The sequence below is a fragment of the Kogia breviceps genome, chromosome 15 (genome assembly GCF_026419965.1).
Source record: "Kogia breviceps isolate mKogBre1 chromosome 15, mKogBre1 haplotype 1, whole genome shotgun sequence".
In the NCBI taxonomy this organism is placed as follows: domain Eukaryota; kingdom Metazoa; phylum Chordata; class Mammalia; order Artiodactyla; family Physeteridae; genus Kogia; species Kogia breviceps.
Genome location: NC_081324.1, coordinates 9,139,746 through 9,157,952, shown reverse-complemented (window position 1 = coordinate 9,157,952; position 18,207 = coordinate 9,139,746). Strand labels below are relative to the sequence as shown.

Sequence of the window (18,207 nt, the reverse complement as noted above, 5' to 3'; positions counted from 1 at the left end):
ATATGTCTGTGAGATGGATTCAGTTCATGTAATGCAAGGTTTTGACTTTTTAGAAGCTGGATGCACTGAAAATTAATTTCCTGATCTAACTGTGTTCGCCCCAGCAATGCAACTTCCATTTTAATGCTGGAGAGAATACTGCCATTCTTTATCTGAAGTTACCTAGTCCTACAACCCCTCTCAGTCTGAGACAGTCCGAGACTGGTGATATATTCAAATAATCTTATTTATGTCTGCAGAAATATGTTAAACTTTATTTCTTCCATTTATTCAATAAATACTCACTAAGTGCTCAATAAGACATTCTACTAGGCACTGTTTGGGAAACCTTTATGAGGAAAAAAAAAAATCCTAGCCAAATGGAACTTATCGAATCTTATGGACAGAAAAGGCATAATGGAAAGTCATGATAGCTATGAATTGCTACTTCATTTTCTGTATTTTAATCACTACTTCATGAGATTTAAATACCTTTTGAAGGAGCCTCTATGTCTTGCTGTCCATTATTTTGAATAGCACATTTAAATTGACAAGGATGGAAGATAAGTAATGACTCAGGAACTGGGAAAATGGATAAAACCCTTAATTTTGGAAGAAATCTCTAGGCTGTTTGCATTTTTTCAGAGCTGCACCCCTTCTGTTATAATACGTGGAGTCCAGCCAGGCACAAAGCTCGCTGGCTGCCTACTGCAGAAAGGAATCCTGGAACCTCTCTTGCTGACCTGCTTCCAGACTTTCCAGCACAGCTAGCCAGAGACTTCCTAGAGACAATGAGGGAATTCAAAAACAGTGAATGTGGTAGTTCAGCTGTTTATCTGGGGACCAATTGGGATGAGACTGAGCCGTTTTCCCGCAGCTGGCCACGGAGGCAGCTCAGTATGAAAGAACAGGGCCGTGCACTTGGCATATGCCTCGCTCCGGCCTAAAGCTTTCTATCCCAGGATTCAGTCAGACCCAAAAATGCAAGATGAACATCATCTCTCTCGTTGGTACTTATAATAAATAGAAAAGAGATGGACAGATCGTGTTTTCCAAAGGTCCTTGATAATAAGAATGAGCAAAGGCACTTAATAATTCCCTGTGCGGGAAATGCAGATTCAGGGTCAGGGATGGAATCAGGAATTTGGTGTTCTTAGCGGGCACAGTAAGTGATTGTTACCACCAGAGAAGTTAGGAAGTACTGGAATGGAAGGATAAAGAAGGATTCTCTCCCTGTCATGGTATTATTCCCAGTCATCTATTGTGTATCAGCTTTCATCAGTTTATGGTCACATGCCTAGACTTTGGAGTGAGATGGTCCTGAGTTTGAATCCAAGCTGTGAGGCTAGATTGTCAGTTGCTATGAGACATTAGGTCACTTATGTAACTTTTCTGAATATAGATATCCTCATCTGTAAACATGGGGTTACCCTATTACTAACTGCGTTGTACGGAGTTGGGAATTTTAAAGGAGAAGAGGCAGGTAAAGTCCTCAGTACAGAGTCCGGGGGCTGTTCACTGGGCACTCTTTACAGTTAAAAAGCAACTTTACATACTTTGTCTCATTTGGTCCTTTTAACAATCATGCAAATGATACATGATTAACTAAATTTTGTATACAAAAACTGAGGAAGAGAAATTCAGGATAGAAAACATTATATCTTGGGCTAGTGTGACAAAAATAGTACACTGGTGTCTAGCAACTTGCTTTCTGAATTTGTCTAATTTTAAAGACTGAGAATATTTTTAGGAAGCATTTAGTTCATTTCCCTCACTTTACAGGTGAAGGATCTAAGACTAGTGAAGTAGACTAATTTGTTCAGTGTGTGTGTGAGAGAGAGAGAGAGAGACCTAAAACTGGTGCCAGAATCAGGTTTTTAAAGTACATCTTGCAAACCTGCCATTGCATTGTTGAGGATGTGATTTATCTTTAAGCAAATCCAGTGATACATATTTTAGATCTGCTTCTTTGACATTAAAAAAAATAACTCCTAAATCACTATTCTGTATGCATCTTAAAATAGAGCATATTTTCAAGGGATTACCTAGTGTACAGTTGTACCAAAATTCTTTCAGAAACCTTTTAAATACATAGGTTCCTATATCCACCAGAGATCCTTTTTGAATCAGAATCTTGATGGGGAATGAGAATTTGCATATTTAAGTTTACTAATTAAAGTTTGAGTACTAGCTAATTAAACTATTAAGTCCTTGAGATCAGAAATTGCGTAGTTTCCTTCTTTTGTATTCCCATCAGTTCCAGCCAGGATTTTAGGCAAACACTCTGCACTCAGTTAACTCTTATTGAATTAAACTGTGATAGAATCAAATTATGGTAAAATGTTTTGATTATATAAAAATCTGTGAAGCACATGTATAGATGAATCATTTCCAAAGATACATTTATAAAATTTGACCTGAATTAGAAGCATAATCCTCTTGTCGGATATCTTGTTTGTCTGGAGAGTGTGTGTGTGTGTGTGTGTGTGTGTGTGTGTGTGTGTGTGTATACTCTTTCTTTCCTATATATATGAAAGAAAGAGAAAGAGAGAGAGATTGGAGAAAATTAGCCTTCAGACAAATGAAATCGAGTTTAATGCAGAGGGGGAAATAACCCAAATATCATGCCAATTTTGAGGAATGTTAGCTTGGCTATTAGTTATCTATTGCTGCATAACAAGATATCCCAAAACTTGGCAGCCAAAAATACACAAATGTTTATTTGCTCCCAGTTTTTGAGGATTACCAGCTGGCAGCTGGCCAGGGTCTCTCAGGAGGCTGTAGTCAGGAGGTCTGTGTTTTAACCACGTTACCTCGGCTGAGGTATGGTGAGGCCAGACTCGGATCAAGAGAGAGAAACGGGAAAGAGCTTCAAGTTGTCGTTACTCTCAGCACCCCGGGGAGAACCTCGCAGGCCCCACAGGGCCACTTGGAGGAGCAGCGGGCGGGTCACAGGGAGACGGGGCAGGAGCTGTGGGCGCGAGCCTTCAGTGTAGCTTCTGGGGGAAGGGAGGGGTGAGGCAGGGGTAGCAGGTTTGGGAGTGTCCCGTTTAAATCATTTCGGCAGGTGCTGGGCGGAGGAACTGTCTCTGGTTGTCTGGGACCTGGCCCTGGGATGATTCAGGGGTGCAAAGAGGTCCTGAGTGTGAGACCCCGATAAGGCAGGTAGTTGGAATGTGGACTTAAGCTGCTGCTTAAGGGGAACTGACTGGCTTCTAGCCAAGACCTCAAAACGAGACAAGACAGCATTTTAGAAGACTGTTACAGTGGGTCAGAGCGTCAGTCTTCTGCGAGCTTGCATGGGGCTGAAGGGTCTGCTTTTAAGAAGGTTCACCCAGGTTCACCCAGGGCTTCCCCGGTGGCGCAGCGGTTGAGAGTCCGCCTGCCGATGCAGGGGACGCGGGTTCGCGCCCCGGTCCGGGAGGATCCCACGTGCCGCGGAGCGGCTGGGCCCCTGAGCCGTGGCCGCTGAGCCTGCGCGTCCGGAGCCTGTGCTCCGCAATGGGAGAGGCCTGCGTACCGTAAAAAAAAAAAAAAAAGGTTCACCCACATGGCTGTGGACGTGAAGCTTCAGTTCCTCACTGAGGATACCAGGAGGTCTCGGTTCCATTACATGGGTGGCTCCAAACGTCGTGCAACTGTCTTCACAACGTGGCCGCCAAAGTACCCCAGGCTTGGTGAGTCCAGAATGAGAGGCGCGAGGAGAAAGGTACACTCCTTTTATGACCTAGTCTCAGAAGTCATGCCCCACCATTTCCACCTTACCCTGTTGAGAGAAACAAGACTTTTAGTACAGCTCATACATTTTAAACCGCACAGCTCCATTGGCAGAACTCTTTCCAAAAAAAAGTGACAAGAACATTTTCTCTCAGATTTCTAAGGCAATGCTGACTGGGGGAAGAAAAAATGTTCAATTTATTTTGTATGTATTTCGGTCAGTATTATGATTCCATTACATTTTGGTATAAAAAAGTCAGGGTTGCCGAAAACAAAGGTCATTTCTTTCCATAATTTTCATTTGTGATCAGAAGGTAAACTCTCAAATAACATTATGGATTGTCATATCAAAACAGCAGTTTAAAAAAAAAAAAAGCCATATGGGCTTCCCTGATGGCGCAGTGGTTGAGAGTCCGCCTGCCGATGCAGGGGACACGGGTTCGTGCCCCGGTCCGGGAGGATCCCACATGCCGCCGAGCGGCTGGGCCCGTGAGCCGTGGCCACTGAGCCTGTGCGTCCGGAGCCTGTGCTCCGCAGCGGGAGAGGCCACAACAGTGAGAGGCCCGCGTACGGCAAAAAAAAAAATATGTAAAATGATTTGCGCAAGAAAAACATGAATATATCATGTTTATTCGTTCATTTATTCAACAAATATTAGTAGAGTGCCTCTTATGTGCCCAGCTCTAGAGTAAGCATTGGCTATACAACAGGAAAAAGAGATCTGTGGTTCCAGTTTTCACTGAGTTTCTATTCTGGTGCAGGAGGAAAAGTTCTACTGAAATATTCCGACTAATGTGTGTATAATTAAAAACTGAACTGCAGTGAAAAATGTACATGATGCTATGAAAGTGGATGAAGAATGCAGAACGATAGTTAGGGAAGGCTTCCTGGAGCAAGTGGCCATTAATCCTTGAGCTGATGTCTGAACAATGAGCTGAGAAGGCGATGAGGAAATCGATTGAACTCTATAGCATATATTCTATAAGTTAAATAGTCTCAACGAACAAAGAGACCCTGAGGGTTTACTATCGCAGACAAATGATAGGACCCTTTTAAAGATCTTCAGTATTTTACCCTCCTGTACCATGCATAACCTGTTTATAAATCTAAAGATTTTACTGGACAAATACCATGGCCTCTTTCAATATACGTTATCAGAAGTTCTCACCTTGCTTCCTGAGCGTCCTGGGGTGCATCCTTCCCTGATGGCCACAAGGAAAATTTGGGGGATCTTAGTTATACTTACATATTCATGGAAACTTGTCATTTCTTTGGTTAGTGTGCTTAGGTGTGGTGGTCTGGTCCCCACTGCGAACACTCACCTGTCTCTTCCCTGCACTGCAACTATTGTACATGAAATATCCTTTTTTACATAACACTGAACCTGGGACTTCACTGGTGGTCCGGTGGTTAAGACTCAGCCCTCCCAACGCAGTGGCCCAGGTTCATTTCCTGGTCAGGGAACTAGATCCTGCATGCCTCAACTAAAAGATCCCGTGTGCCGCAACCATGACCCAGTGCAGCCAGATAAATAAATAAATATTTTTAAAAATAATAATAACACTGAACCCATGGAGTGTTTCCACAGCAATGACTGGGGAGAGGGTCACATTTCTTGTGCATGGAACAGCAAGTGCAAATACCTCTAGTGGGAGTGGGGTGGGCATGTAAGGAAAACAAAATGAATTGTTTACCTGGAAAGGAGAAAGCTCGGGGTAATGTGATGTGAAAGAAGAAGGAAATGTATGAAGTAGCTAAGCCAAGTACGATCTAATATATAGGGTAATACTCAATCCCATTTTGCCCAAGGCAGTCCTATTTACATTAGCTCTCCCACCATCATTGTAAATAGTACGGCCCATCAATCTTGAGAGGCTCCGGGGTTGGATGATGTATTTTATGGTCACACTATTTGAGTTAAAGATTTTGGTCTTTATCTTAATAATGATAGGAAGCCATTAAGGGTTTTGACCATAGAATAAAAGGAATAACAGATTTGTGTTTTTCTGTTATCTGTCTGGCTATAGTGAGTAGAATGACTTGGCAATGCAGAGTGTACAGGGAGACCATCTACTGCTGTAGTTCTGGCAAGACGTGGCAGCTTAGACTGTATTGGTAGCAGTGAAGGTGGACGGAGTGGCCTGATTCAAGAAATGGGCCATCTCTCTGCATCGCAGTCCTTCTGTACACCTCTGGTCAACTGACTTTTTCTTTTTCCATGACATTGAGTACGAGCCTTTTTAATTCTCTTACAAGCTAGGACTCCACCACCACTTCCGAACATCTTTCTCTTTACTCTCGGCCAAAGAAATTGTTCCCTTTTCATTGGAAACTAAAACCAATAAACAGAATCTCTCTCATCGTCCAGCTGTAAGATCTGCAAATCTGCCTACAGACACACAAAAGCTCTCTTCTTCTCAGATTACATCACGGACGGTATCGCTCCTTGTACTGAAAGCCAATAAAGCCTCCTCTGATTTAGATCCTGGAAATTATCCTCTCTCCTCTGCACAGCGCTCAATGTCTCGGTTTTCTCACCTCTCGCTCACTTTTGTAATCCATTCTCTTCTGCTTCCTTCCCCTGCTGTCCCCTGAAAGTGTTCTAAGGACAGCAGTGGCATCTGGAGATCTTTTCCAGGTCTCATCTTACTTGTCCTCTGGGCAGCAGATGATGTTGTCTCTTCTTGAAACCATCACTTACGCTGGCAACTTTCCCAATTTTTTCCTCTACCTCTTTGCAGTCATTACATGTTGGAGGACCTCAAGGCTCCTAGACCATCTTCTTACTCTGTCCTCCCCACCTCTACAATCTTATACACATCCATATCTCTAATAGCTATTCACAGATTGTTAATTTCCCATAACTATATATCCAGGTCAAGGAGATCAAATAGTACCAACTGAAGGTCTTACAAGTGAAACAAAGATTCACAAAGCGAAGCTCAAATTTGTGATTTGCTCCTCTGCTAAACCTGACCATCTTCCTCATTCGTGTTTTAAGGAGTGTCATGTACATAGAGTCACATAAGTCAGGATACCAGTCATCGTTTACCCCTCCATCTCCCTTAATTTATCTTTTACCAAGTGATGTCAGTTTGATCCCCTGAATACCTAAAATAATGATGGTTTCTCTATTCTCTTATTTTCTACAGTAGCAGTGAGTTGCGTGGGTACATTCACAGAGAAAGCAGATTATAAAATCAACTCAAGGTTAGGTTTTGCCTTGAACACAGTACAAGAAGACTGATATTTATGGCAGTGCTGCTGAGACGATGCATGAGTCATTAATCTAGCTGCATCCAGAAGGAACGGTGGACGTGGCAAGCTTCTATACTGAAGTTGAGATGTGACTGACAGATGGCCTTTAGAGAAGTAGCTGTACAAGTGAGCTGGAGGAAGAGGTGTTTTCAGGAAGGAAGAGTCTTTCCTTTTCTTCTTCTTTTTTTTTTTTTTTTTTTTTTGGTTGTTATGGGGGCTTTTTGTTTTTGTTTGCATTTACATTTTTTATTCATTCTAGCTAGGTTCAGTGCTAACGGCTCACCAGTGAATCAAACAAGTAAAACCCCTGCCCCTAGGGAGGCTTATTGTACCTTGGAGGGTCACAATAAACACTTAAACAAATAAACATATAATGTTACATAGTAATAAATGCTAAGAAGAAAATAAAGCAGTTTGAGGGGTAACAGAAGCACTGGAATGCTAATTCAGAGCTATCACCCCTCTCTGAGGAGTGATATTGGAGAAGAGACCAGAAGAAGGGACGGAACAAGGATAGAGGATTACAGACCAATGGGTCAGCTGGTGTACAGGCCTGGGGACAGGTTGCTGAGGCAGAGTGAGGATAGCCAGGATGTGGGGTATGGGCATTTGAAGACACAACCAAGCACCGGACACAGTCTGTGGCCCCTGGTGGATTGTGTTCTCTGCGTGATTGGAGGCCATGAGAGTATTGAGAAGAGACTGGAAGGATGTGAACAATGTTTCAAAGGAGTTTCTCTGACAACCCTTGGGAGAATCGGCTTTGGTGGAATAAGAATGACATCAGCAGAACCATAGCAGGAGGTAGAAATTCATAATTTAGTACGATGAGAAGGTCTGGAATGTGACCATGGGTGGAGATAAAAGGGTTAGTTTATTGGAACAGCTGAGAGGCCACGGAAGGTTCATCATATGGATGTTTGCAGGAAACAGGCTAGAATATCCCACAGATGAGGAGGAATCACTGTGATGTTCTTAGTGACAATACAGAGGGGTGAAATGTCATAGAGGTGAACAGCGTGATTTTAGAAAATCCTAGAGCCAATTATAGCTCTTACATGAAGTTGTACCAGGAGATCAGGTGTATCTCAGTAATAGTATCTGAGAACTAAACAGAAAAGAGGAGACACTTACATGATGAATAATGTTGAAATGTGATGAAGTCTGCCTCTTTAGAACACATGCCTCCCTGCTAGAAAGAGGAAGAGAGAGGATGTTAGGACCATTTAGTTAGATGCTTAGAGCTGAGGCACAAGTGAAAAGTAATTCCAGTTGTGTTACTATTTTGTCAAGTACATTTACTAAATTTTTAAATCATATAGTACATTTAAGTTAGACTAGATTTTATGTTTCTCCTTTTCCTTTAAAAGGGGGAAAAGAATCTTTATGTAAAAGGATCTTTGATAAAAGATGTTGCAAATATTAGAAAAATTTTAGACTCAAAGTCAAAAAATTAATTCAACTCTTTTTTCTAAAAAAGAGATAAATATTTAGGTTTAATAACTGCTTTTGTTTTGTAATTCATGCTACTTTTAAAAAATGAAGTTCAATCTCATGTAGATTAGCATTTTATTGTTTCCCTTAAAATTAATTTTAATGCTATCCTTAACGTCATTTAAAGTCAGCATTTTTACTATTTGCGCACAGATTTTTTTTCCCTATTACGCACAGATTTAATATTACTCTTCTGTCATTCATTAATAGTCTGTCCAAAGAGATAGGCATAACAATTCGACAGAAAATATGAAGACCACCAAAGTTTTCTGCCCTGTGGAAAGGATGTCGCCTTGGCCTGCAGTAAATTATCGTTAGAGGCTTTGCCAGAACCTGGTACCCGGAGCTACGAGAGGTAGTCTGGCTCCTGCCTTAGAGCACATACTGATGAGAATCTCCCCACGCTGAAGTCAACAGGGTGGAACAAAAGGTCCTGCGTGAATCCTAAATTTTGAAATTATTTTTCACATATCTCTTGTTTATGTGCTCCTTTTGGCAACTTGAAAAAATTCTCTCATTCTTTCTGAAAAAGTAAAGAACAGTTATCACAGCAAGAACTTTACAGGGGATTGTAAAAGGGATTCTTTCTTTTGAACTTGCTGTTAGTTACAGAGTTTCCAACATCTCATGAAAAACAATGCACTTCTTAGGATGAAGGTGTATTCTTATCCTGCTGCCTTCGAACTGTTCTTCTGTGTTACATAGTAATTTAAAATCAGAAATTAAAAACTTCTTATATACATAATTTAAAAAGAAAGTATAGGGGTATTTAAAAATGGATCCAAATGATCACTTTTTTCCCATTCATTTAGTTAATTTAATTTCTATTATTCTTTCCATATGCCATTATCTTTGCATTTCATACTTGTGCTATGAATAATATTGTTCAATGTGCATTTAATTTGGACTCATTTTTTGCTTCTCGAGTACATATTATTTTTTGAAGCATGAAACCCAGTGTAGTTCAATAGCTTCAAATATTTCATTTCAGTTTTTTATAATTGCTGTTTAAGTTTTTAAAACGTTTTAAATTATATAATCAAATGACCATAGCAAAGGAAAAAAAACCATGATTTCCTCATTTTCTACACATATATTCTTCTTTTTTCATATAAAAGACTTGTTAATCTATAATCGAACTGAATCACATGATCTTTATATTGTCAAATTAATTACATCACTTGCCCTTGTGAGGATCTAAGTTTTGGATATAGTGGAATTAAATAGATTGAAAAAAGTCAAGTGAATTAGAAACAAATCAAATAATTCATCAGAGACCTTAAAGAAAACTACACACACACACACACACACACACACACACACACACACGTATATATATTAAACAAAACTCTTTACTTGTAAGACTATGAGCATATTCTACAACCATCCAGGTTATTTGGAAGCAAAAGGAAAGAGCTTGGTGTAAATAGATTTAATTTTTTAAAGTGCCTCTGTATAATTCTGCTATTTGGTTGGCATTATATGACTCTTGCTTTCAAAACCTTGCACATATAATGAACTTAATGGTCTAAAATTAAAATAGTTTAAAATTAAATTTACAGTGAATCATACAAATGTTATATTTTACCTAATCAAACATAAAATTAAACTTCTATAAATATTTTGTATTCAGTCTATTGTTAAATAATATGAGGATGTTTTAAGAATAAATAGTTTTATATCACTATTACTGAGTATCTTTTACTATACAAAAAAAGTTGGCTTATTCAAGTTACCTCAAATGCTAGGACCTTAGGGTATATATAAAAATACAGAAGTATAGAAAGTATTTTGTGAGCATTATAGGAAACTAGAATTTTGTTTAAGGTCCCATGAAGATCTGGAATTTAGATACATTGACAATTCTGATCTCCATTTACTGGCTTTCTGCCATTATTTTTCGATGATTCTGTTTCTATGGCTCTTGACATTAGCAGCTCACTCAGTCCCCTATATTTGGCTCCTACTAAATGAACTCCCCAACCACTGTATTTCACTGAATTATTCTGTATGGGGACCCCTATAGCCAGTGCTCTAATCCAAGTCCTATTTTAACTATGCTGGCCAGTTAGCTGTGACTGAGTGGACAGAGTTCTGTGGTCAAAATGGTGATGACTTGTTTGAGGACCCCTTGAAAGGGGTCTGTATATGCAAGCTTCTTGCAATACTCTGTTATAGAGTAGCCCTAGTGCTTTTGCTCATTCTTGATCCCCAGAATTTTAGAACAGGAAGGGACTTTAGTGGTAATATAAGCTAACCTCTTCTTTTGTACTGGGGAAATGATCACAGTTCCACTTGCTGATCTTACCATCTTTGCAGAATTCAGAAATTCTAAACTATCATTATTTCAGAGGCTGCCTTTGCAGTGTAAAGAATGAAAAGGGATTATAAGAAATAGAGAACTTCAGGAGTAATAGCAACAGTAGACTTTTAACTAAGCAATTGTTAGCAATTAAGGAGAATCAGTACCTATGATATAAACACCACACCACAGTTAGACTTTGGGGTAAGGAGAGCAGCAAAGGAAGGAAGGACCCAGACCCCTGGATACTCTAGGATTCAGCTCAAGGCAAGTGTGCTTCTGGACAAAGCACTGGACTCGCTCAAAATGCCATCTACAGCCTTGCCTGGTTAATACTGTAGGGATAACAGAGGTCAGTCTGTTATAGAAAAGCGTTCCTTTGGAGCTAATTGAATTACAAAGGGAGGTCATGGTAATTATTATGGTTTATGGTATTCTAGAATCATTGTGAAGTTGGTAATATTTTTTATAGTAGAGCCATTTCTAAGCAAGGCAAATTCATTTGCTGAGTGAGATTAAAGAAGGAATGGGAGAGGAGACAAACTGCTATCTGATTTACATAGCAGTATTTCTTTTTTTTTTTTAATAATGCCAGAACATTTGAAAAGAGAAAAAAGTGAAGAACACATAGGCAGTTTTGCAAGAACAGTGTCAACTTGTGTTTTGTTTTTTTTTTTCCTCTACCAAATTGACCAGATTTTTTTTTTTTTTTGGTGGTATGCGGGCCTCTCACTGCTGTGGCCTCTCCCGCTGCGGAGCACAGGCTCCGGACGCGCAGGCCCAGCGGCCACGGCTCACGGGCCCAGCCGCTCCGCGGCATGTGGGATCCTCCCGGACCGGGGCACGAACCCGTGTCCCCCGCATCGGCAGGCAGACTCTCAACCACTGCGCCACCAGGGAAGCCCCAGATGTTTTTGTATTCTGGAGAAACTACCTCTATAACAATATCTATTCCAGTCAGATTAGTTCAAACAAAGCTATAGTCCATGCAGATGTCTAACGTGGTGGCAAAAGGACACATGACTGAGTGGATTTAACAAATATTTATTGCATGACTAAGATGTTCTAAACAATGCAGTATATTTGTTATCAGTAGAGTTAGAGAAGAGATTCCTAAAATGAGTAAGTCATGGTTACCATCCTTGAAAAAGTCACTGTTTATTCAAGGAAGAAAAATATAAGCAAATAATTACTTTTGTGGAAATAGTGCTATGTTACCAAGCTAGACTCAAAGTGCTGAGTTAACCACTGAGTTTTGGGATTGAATATAGTTATTTTAAGTGGGCAAGAAGGACGCAAAGATAGTAAATTCAAACACTGAAATTAACGGTAGCTTTTCAGAACTTATAAGCATGATAATATAGTCTACTAAATGATAAATTCATTGATAGAATCTATGATTCCTGCCAGAGAAATTTAGGAAACCCAGCCCCAAACTGAAAATCATTCTTAAGGAAAGAATATGGATCAGCCAAAAATATATATAAATAAAAGAAAAAATAATTAAAAATCATTATTTGGGGACAGAAAGAAATTATATATGAATGACTTATTCATTCACTCATATTTTATTTACTCACTCATATTTCATTTATTTATGCATGACATTCATTCATTCACTCATATTTCATTTATTTATTATTTCATTCATATATTTCATTTATATATAACTTATTCATTCACTCACTCATATTTTGCTTATTTAATATTGACAAAATACTTTAGAGACTTCATTTACTTTTAGGGGTCAAATAATTAAATGTTCTAAGTGATAAGAACACATACTCCATAAAATTATATTATTTTGCAAATTCTCTGCTGGCCAGTCTGAACAGGCAATATTTAATCAGTGGGCTGACAATTTTTATCCTCAGATACAGAATCAAAAGGTTAAATAATATAAAAGTTATAAAAATATAAACCTAGGGGCTTCCCTGGTGGCGCAGTGGTTGGGAGTCCGCCTGCCGATGCAGGGGACACGGGTTCGTGCCCCGGTCCGGGAGGATCCCATGTGCCGCGGAGCGGCTGGGCCTGTGAGCCATGGCCACTGGGCCTGTGCGTCCGGAGCCTGTGCTCCGCAATGGGAGGGGCCACAACAGTGGGAGGCCCACGTACCGCAAAAAACAAACAAACAAAAAACCAAACAACCCTATCAAAAAATGGGCAGAAGACCTAAATAGACATTTCTCCAAAGAAGACATACCGATGGCCAAGAAGCACATGAAAAGCTTCTCAACATCACTAATTATTAGAGAAATGCAAACCAAACCTACAATGCGGTATCACCTCACAACAGTTAGAGTGGGCTTCATCAGAAAGTCTACAAACAACAAATGCTGGAGAGTGTGTGGAGAAAAGGGAACCCTGTTGATGGGAATGTAAACTGATACAGCCACCATGGAGAACAATATGGAGGTTCCTTAAAAAACTAAAAATAGAATTACCATATGACCTAGCAATTCCACTACTGGCCATATACCCAGAGAAAACCATAATTCAAAAAGATACATGCACCAGAATGTTCATTGCAGCACTATTTACAATAGCCAGGTCATGGAAGTAACCTAAATGCCCATCGACAGACGAATGGATAAAGAAGATGTACATATATACAATGGAATATTACTCAGCCATAAAAAGGAACGAAATTGGGTCATTTGTAGAGACATGGATGGATCTAGAGACTGTCATACAGAGTGAAGTAAGTCAGAAAGAGAAAAACAAATATTGTATATTAATGCATATATGTGGAACCTAGAAAAATGGTACAGGTGAACTGGTTTTCAAGGCAGAAACAGAGACACAGATGTAGAGAACAAACTTATGGACACCAAGGGGGGAAAGTGGCGGGGTGGGGGGGATGGTGGTGGGATGAATTGGGAGATTGGGACTGACATATATACACTAATATGTATAAAATAGGTAACTAATGAGGACCTGCTGTATAAAAAAGATAAATAAAATAAAATTCAAAAAGAAGAAAAAAAAGAAATGGCCATTTTTCCACTCATTTTTATCATGGTCTCAGAGTAACCTTGTCTAAGATTTCTGTGAGATTATGTCTAATAGCAGAATAACTGCTGTATCACATGGAGAAAGAAGGGAAATGCACACTCCAAGCATAGGATAAAGATGAACAAAGGTAAATATTCAGGTAAATCACGGATATAGTTAGAAGCATGGGTTTGGGGTGGGTGTGGATGGGAAATGCTCTGCACAAGTAGATTGAGAAGGTCTTTGAATCCCAGATCAGGAGTTTGTATTCTGAACACAATATGGAGTCCAAACAAAGCTGAAGAACATGTTGGTATAGTCTGTGTAGTTTATATAGAGAGGAGATATCTAGGAAAATACCTTATCACAAAACGTGCAATTTAGGAGAAATTTAAATGCAGCTTCAGTATTCAGTAGGTATCCTATGTTTGCATGCTATTCCTGTGTGCTTGTGGGATATGTCTTAATTTTTGAGGAAAAAGATGCTAAGATTCTGATATTTTATCCAATACCAATTGATACATGGTTTACCTGAAACTTGATATTTCAAGATAGAAAGAAAGGCTATTTTTGTTTAGTCCAAACATTAACTTTGTGGAAATGTCTTCTCTATATTTATGTACAATTTAGTTTCTATTAAGCACTTGACATCAAGTATGTCATTTGATTCACACAACAGTGTCATAGGTAAAAAGAGCAGGACTTTTTCTTCCCATTTCACAGGTGAAGAGCTTGAGGCTTGGGAACTGAGTGACTGCCCAAAGCCACACCCATAGGACATACCAGCGTCAGAACATGGCCCGGGTCTTGAGTCTAGTGCAGCAATCTTTACGCTACTTCACACTACCTTTCTATCTAAGGGCATGCTGTTCTCTCAAACACTGAATGTCATCTATTCTCTCTACCTGCAGAAAGCATACTATCTTTCCAGAAATGTTTCAAATTTGCTCTTCGTGCTTAGATTTAGGTCAGGAGACACACATTCAACATAACAATTGCAGTGAAACCCCAGGGGCTGAGAAACACCTTAGTGTGGGGCAGTCAGAGATAGCTTCCTGGAGGAAGTGAGCTGAGTCCTGAGCCTGGAGGCATGTATGGGAATCAGCCAAATGCAACATGGTGAGGGCGACGCAGACAGAGGGGCAAGTATGTGCAGTGTTACTGAGCCGGGAAGTCAGCCGGAAACTTCCAGCCGGAAGTTTTGAGGAGACACAGGCCCATTGCTGGATTTCCAACAGTGAGAAGAACAGCAAGTCAGGAGGCTGGAAAGGAAGAAATAGGTCAAGCCCTGGAGAGTCTCTCACCAGTGCTTCTCAAACTGAAGTATGCATCACCTGAAGAGCTTGCTAGAACTCAGGCCCCACTTCCGTTCCTGAGATCACATGTAATTCCATGTAAGCATATTGTATTAGCTGTTTCCAAGTTGTCCCAGGATGGATCAAGAAGTGGCATTTCTAACAAGTCTCCATTGACATAGATGCTGCCTTTCAGTGGACAACAAACACTACCCTATATGCTGTGAAACAGATCCCGTAGTTCAGTGGTTCTCAAACTTTACACACGTCAGAATGGCCGGTGGACTTTTTAAAACACACACTGCTGGGTCCCGGGGTTTCTGCTTCAGGAGATCTGGGTGGGGCCTGGTAAATTGCATTTCCAGCTGGTTCCCAGGTGATGCTGATGATGCTAATCTCAGAAACACCCTTCCAGAACTACTGCTCTAGACAGGAATGCACGATTTTAAGCTGATTCGTATTTTAGATATTTCCCTCTGGCTTCAGGTGGTCAGTGTGGAGGAGAAAAAGAATGTACTGAATAGTGAATTTTAGGAAGCCCAAGACACATGTGGGGAACTAATGTCCTGTCATTAGTGGTGAAGGGACAGCATATATTTAATAAAATATTAAGATGTGGGATTCTTCCTCAGGGCGAGGGATAATACAAATCAAAATCCTAGGATTCTGACAAAAGTAAAAAGTCATGCATACTAAGTGAAGAAAGTAATTTTAGAGGAAGAATTGGTTTCTGGGAAAAAATAAAAGTTCAGTTTGGTGATATATATGAAAAGATCAGTATATATACATAAAAAAATAACCTATTCATTCTAAATATTTTTGTAATCTCAAAAATGTTATAAAATATTTAATGTCGAAATCATCTAAACTCTTAGTTTTGGGGGTTTTTTTACTTTAAAAAAAGTCAGCATTTGTATGTTTGCTTGTAAGATACTTAAATCAGATAAAATGGGTTCTTGAGGAAAAAGGTACTTTATTAAAGCCAGGAATTCTTTGGGACCCTAATGTGGAAGTCTGGGAAAGAAAAAGTGTATGATAATGGTGAGAGGCTGATTCAGTACCATTGGTGTGTGATTTTATACATGAATGGTAATCTCCTGACGGGTCTGGGGTGGGGTAAGGTAAAGGGGGGAGATAAATGTTGGCAAAATCTGCTTTGGTCCTTTTTTTACTCAGTTATTGGGCAGCTGCTCTGTTAACTTGTTCCCTACAGAATGCATCAAGCAGTGGAAATATTAGAGGCTTCAGTCTCTGTTGACAATGGCAGAAAGACAGATTCTCATTCAAGAATTTCCTTCCCTCTCTGTCTGTCTCTGTCTCTTTTTCTACAATCTCAGCTCTCTTCCTCTCTCCCTTCTACCTCCGTCTCCCCTACACTGTACTGAAGAAAGCTAATAAATTATAGATTCTGGAGCATTTAAAATAGATACTTAATGTTATTGCTTACCAAACTACTAATAAATTAGTTGTATTTTAAAATAACTTAAACATCTTGCCTTTAAAAATTAAATTTGCATACTTACTGCTGAATAAATTGTTGGGGTGGGGTATATTCCAAAAGAGAGTGTGTGTGTGTGCGCGCGTGGGCACGTGTGTGTCTATCTGTCTTACCAGAAAGATGCCTTTTGATTAAATTTTCCTGAATTCTTTCTGTCTTCTGGAACATTGCTTCCTTGGATCTGCAAACCTGAGAACAAGACCCTGGACCATGGCGCTGCCAGCTGCTCTCCCTAGAGAAAATTTCTGCCTTGTCTCTTTTTAATTATAACAGTTTACAATTTTAATTTTCCTGGCAGAGTAGTTTTCTACATGTAACTTTCACAGAAATTTAAAATAGAAAAGAAGTATAAAAAATTGAATATGTATTCTTAAGTTATATCTTCAAAATAAGTCTTGTTTTTGTTTGCACACGGATTTTTGAGATTCATTGTAATTAATGACATCTAAGACGAAATGATAATGCATATATTAAAGAAGCATATATTTTCCTAAAGAATCATTCCTATATATGTTTAAAAGTTGTATACCTGTTTTACAAAATAATTACTTTTCATACGTATAAAAAATAGCCAAATAATATTGGATACCCTATGGATTTTTTTTTTCTCTATAGAATATCAAATTAAGAGATCAAGTGTGCTAGTCATCATTTTGAACAATATCTATTAAACACATACCAGGAGTGCTGAGTGTCGGACTAAAGTATAAAATGACCCACAGAGGAGCTTCAAGATGGCGGAGGAGGAAGACGCGGAGATTACCTTCCTCCCCACAAATACATCAGAAATACATCTGCATGTGGAACAAATCCTACAGAACACCTACTGAATGCTGCCAGAGGACCTCAGACCTCCCAAAAGGTAAGAAACTCCCCGTGTACCTGTGTAGGGCAAAAGAAAAAAGAATAAACAGAGACAAAAGAATAGGGACGGGACCTGCACCAGGGGAAGGGAGCTGTGAATGAAGGAGGAAAGGTTTCCACACACTAGAAGCCCCTTCGCGGACGGAGACTGCGGGTGGCGGAGGGGGGAAGCTTCGGAGCCGCCGAGGGGGGAAGCTTCGGAGCCGCCGACGAGAGCGCAGTAACAGGGTGCGGAGGGCAAAGCGGAGAGATTCCCGCACGGAGGATTGGTGCCGACCGGCACTCACCAGCCCGAGAGACTCGTCTGCTCAGCCGCCGGGGCGGGCGGGGCTGGGAGCTGAGGCTCGGGCTTCGGTTGTTGGAAGCCGCGAGAGGACTGGGGTTGGCGGCGTGAACACAGCCTGAAGGGGTTAGTGCGCCACGGCTGGCCGGGAGGGAGTCCGGGAGAAGTCTGGAGCTGCCGAAGAGGCAAGAGACTTTTTCCTGCCTCTTTGTTTCCTGGGGCGCGAGGAGAGGGGATTAAGGCCGCCGCTTAAAGGAGCTCCAGAAACGGGCGCGAGCCGCGGCTATCAGGGCGGACCCCAGAGGCGGGCATGAGACGCTAAGGCCGCTGCTGCCGCCACCAAGAAGCCTGTGTGCGAGCGCAGGTCACTCACACCGCCCCTCCCGGGAGCCTGTGCAGCCCGCCACTGCCGAGGTCCCGGGATCCAGGGACAACCTCCCCGGGAGAACGCGCGGCGCGCCTGAGGCTGGTGCAACGTCATGCCGGCCTCTGCCGCCGCCACCGCAGGCTCGCCCCGCATCCG

General features: G+C 40.7%; 1 long non-coding RNA gene across 1 annotated transcript in view; it reads left to right on the top strand.

Moving 5' to 3' along the window:
* LOC136792629 (uncharacterized) overlaps nt 1-18,207 on the top strand; it is a 45,943-nt gene that overhangs the window by 4,071 nt on the left and 23,665 nt on the right. Inside the window, exon 2 of the long non-coding RNA XR_010836690.1 lies at nt 17,153-17,399. This is a non-coding gene — a long non-coding RNA (uncharacterized lncRNA). The remainder of the gene's footprint in view (nt 1-17,152; nt 17,400-18,207) is intronic.